Raw genomic sequence first — 4,268 nt, 5'->3', positions numbered from 1 at the left:
TCAAATCCTCAGACAAGAGCTGTCCAAGGTTTTAGACCCAAAGATACCTCAGATTGTGAGATCCGAGGTAAAAATGTTGGCAGTGCTGTTACTAACACTTGCAATGCTGATGTCAACCCTGAACATAGCGGAATCTGAATGGAGAGCATTTAACACCAATTGAATGAGCTCACTGCATCCCTAGTGGAAGAGAGAATGCTATGCGGGCAAGCTGATGTTGAATACCAGCAAGCCAAAGCTTGCCTTGTGGAGATTGAATCCTGCAATCAACCTGCTTCTAGCTCAATGCCTACTGTGCCACCGACTCTTAACCTGAATCCCATTTCCTCGAGTCCCAAAGGTTCCAAGGTTGCTACACCTGATAAGTTTAGCAGCATACAAGGAGGTCTGGCTGAAATATTTGCTAGCCAAGTCCAACTTTACATGTTGGCACATCCATATCTGTTCAAGGACAACCGTGATAAGGTAGTTTTTGTGCTATCTTACCTGACTGGCGCTGCTAGCAGCTGGGCCCAACCTTTATCATTGAGACTGTTCAACAAATCTACTACTCATCTGGTCACATTTGACCTATTTGTGAGAATTTTAATGTATTTTGACACCAAAAAGAAGTCAAAGGCTGGACATGCTATTAGAGCTTTATCTCAAAAGACTAGTGTAGCAGCCTATACCCATGAGTTCAACGTACAAGCAGCAGCCACCGGATGGGAAACCCCAACTCTGATCAACCAATACAAACATGGTCTGAAAAAAGAACTCCAGGTAGTGATGGTGATGGTTCAAGAAGACTTTACCTCTATTGAACAAATTGCAAACCTTGCCATCAAAATCAACAGAAAGATTCACAGTGTTGGCACCGTCTCATTCAGCTCTGGTACCCCCTCCCCTGACCCCAACACAATGGATGCCTCAGCAAATTTTGTTTGCTTGTCTGAGGAGGAGAGAATCAGGAGGATGCGGTCAGGTCTTTGTTTTACTTGCAATGCTCAAGGTAATTTATCACGTGATTGTCCGGATATTAGAAATGATATAAAAGGAAAAGGAAGGCAGAATTATAAGGCGTGTGTTCATGAATTAGAGGCTCAGTTAGCGGCTATTAGTGGAAGAGACAAACCTAGTAAGGCAGAGACGTAAAAAAATGGTGGCGCTCAGGAATGACAGATGTGCCTATCCTGAGCCATGAACAAGCTGAAAGGGTGCACCCACCCTGTATTGCAACTTTTTGGGCGCGCCCTCACGTCTACGCCCAGGTGTGCTTTTTGTGCCACACCCACCACAAAAGTACTGGAGCTGTTGAAAGGGGACAAAAATGGCTGTTGTGTGTGGACTACCATGGAGGTTTCTTTATTGATTGTGAAATTTTTAGTATACTGTGTTCAAACTTGTACATATTAGATGTATAGTTGCTAGTGTTGAGAAGCATGAAATGTTGGACCAGCCAATTTTTCTCTGACAAATTGATACCAAGCCACAAAACTCATCTAATCTGAGAGCCAAGGGTACCATTGGAGTCCTGGCATTGGTGGCAATTCAGATATCTTGTTTAAAATGAAAGATTCAAACTTCTTGTTTTACTTGGCTTCCACAACATAAGAAAATCTTGGATTGAAGTGGGGTTTTTTGTAAATACCCGGTCCAACTCATCATGCTTCTGGGCACTAGCAACCATAAATATATGTAATATATAAATAATGGTGACATGTGTGGGACATGATTGGCTGTGGGCACTTGCAAGGCGCACCTGAAACATATATTAGAAGTGGGTGTATGGAATTGCAATAAAGTACGGGACCAAGGAATAGGATTGTGTTGTCCACCGCAACTCAGAGCATCCCAACTTGGATGGGTGTTTTGTGATTTCTCGGAACATTTGTAGCCAGTGTTGTAATGTTATCATATACCGTGGCAGAGTTTCTGATGGGCGGCGGGGCGGCCCAAGACCTCGTGTTGTTAACAACCATGATATCCAACTGGGTAATGGAGAGACCAGATCAAACTCTTCCTTGCATCTACAAATTCTCTCAGTCATCCAAGACATCACCATGTTGATATTCTTGTAGCACACCGACGTACACACACGGAGAGTTTCAAAAGAAAATGAAACTATTTTGATTGGATCTAGACTTATATTGGTGTCGAGCACCCTTTGTGAATGACCATTTGACCATGGGATTTGTGGGATCCTTTGTCAGCAGCTTGGTTCAATTGAGTGCCAACATCCCAATTGACAAGAGCAAGATGCACCAGTTGTGGAGACCTCTTTGAAGGGTCTTTCTGGTGTCTATAAAAGCTGATTGGTGTGTGCACGTCGTCATGCTACAAGAATACATTCACAGTGTGTTATTCTAATGTGGGAACTGCAAAAGATTCAATTAGAAATTGTCATTACATATATCTCATCCTCCATGATGAATCATATCTTCAAAGATTGTCTTTTATCACACAAGATCCCCTTTACCTCACTGCATAATGTGGTCATTTCTCAGATGGTACATGGCTGATTGTCTCTTGAAAGAGTCCTATTGAAGCTGTTACATTGCTGAATTGTAGATGGATGGATTTATGGTGATGGTCATGGAGCATGATAACCTCTCCATACCAACCAACAGAACACATTGAATTGCAAGGCAGGCGCAAAGCCTTCAAGGGGTGGGTTGCCTCAAATACCCCACAATGGACAAGTCCAAGTTTTGCTGGTTCTTCTGGGACATTGAATTGGAAATGCAAGACACTTTATTGTACTAGATCATGCATTCCAACACAGAAGCAATTTAATGTAGCTTGGGGCTCGACTAAGGTCTGCTTTTGCAGGATATTTTGGGACCACACACCCATTGTGATTCATGATTGAGAAATAGCAAGACTGTCCAAGGTCTTACTGGCCATTGGTTAAGTCAAGAGCATACTACTGGACTTGCTCATAAATTGGGTATGTTAGAATAAATTGCTTTGCTCGAATATGTTGGCCTAATTGACCGGGATGAAAACCAACATGGACAATAACTAGACCTAAGATGATATAGATGATTAAAATAATCTCATGGTTCACAATCTCAGGCCCAGCCGCCATACAAATTACTCGCCGTGAACGCCTTGCACATAAACTTGAAGTTTGAATATCATGTACATAATCAACAACTTGATCATATATCCTCATCAGTCACAAAAATCGACCTTAAAGACGGTCTCAATTGCATATCTCCCACACATAGCTTCTAGACCTGCAACTAGAGTACAAGAAGTTCCGGAGCGATCTTCAATCTCCAACTCTTTCAGATTGGGCCAAAATTGATCTCGGATCAAATCTTCTAAAGCTTGAGTTTTGTCAAGGGTATTATAACCTAAGGAGAGCCACAAAAGACTCTTTGAAACTTGAAAAGCCCTTAACAATAGAATGTCCAAGTTACTTATGATTTCCAATTTTGTAAGTCTAGGTAGATCGAATCGAAGCGAATCATATGGAATGAACTCTGAATCCACATCGACAGGTTCTTGAATGCCAACAAAAAGACTGAGTGCCGTCAAGGTTGATCTAAAAAGTCTAAGGAAACCGTGTAATAATGATACTGGAACATCACAAGTTGCCAATGATAATGTCTCCAATGAACATTTCCAATTCAGTTCATTCCAACTGGCATCCAAACAAGCCACCCAATCCAATTTTAATTCAACAAGATGAGGGAGCAAAGCAAGATGAATGCCAAGGGGAGATTTACAAGGTTGTAGGTCGTCCAAAGGCTTTGGATGAGTAGTACCAACTCTTGTACAGCTGAACCTTTGGAGTTGCGGGAGGTTTAATATGATGTCTGCTACAAAGGTTTCTGTGAAAGGTGTTCTGTGCATGGGAGGTCTTAATGAAAGATGAGTAAGTGAAGTAAGTTGTGAGATGAGTGTGATGAATAAGTTTGGCATTTGATTATCCAATGATGCTGAAGAGTCTGGACCGTTTTTTGAGTCCAAGGTCTTGGGATTTGCAGTAGGTAGGACATGTTGTAGATCAAGATCTATGTCGAGGTCTGTGAGATGAGAACAGGATTCCATAATTTTGAGTAAAATTTCATATTGTGACTTGAACAATGGTTTGTATTCTTCAATTCTCCAATGGAGGTTCCAAACATGATCTGAATTTGTTGGAATGATTTTTTCAAGGGTGAACTTCAATCTGTCCAATGTGAAACCTTGGAGATCAAAACTCTGGAACCGGTATCAGACTCATTGCATCAATTACAAACAATAAGATCAGGACAATGATGATAGATTACCTATGT

Source organism: Melampsora larici-populina, assembly GCF_000204055.1.
Source record: "Melampsora larici-populina 98AG31 unplaced genomic scaffold MELLAscaffold_16, whole genome shotgun sequence".
NCBI lineage: Eukaryota > Fungi > Basidiomycota > Pucciniomycetes > Pucciniales > Melampsoraceae > Melampsora > Melampsora laricis-populina.
Note: the sequence above shows the minus strand (reverse complement) of the source record.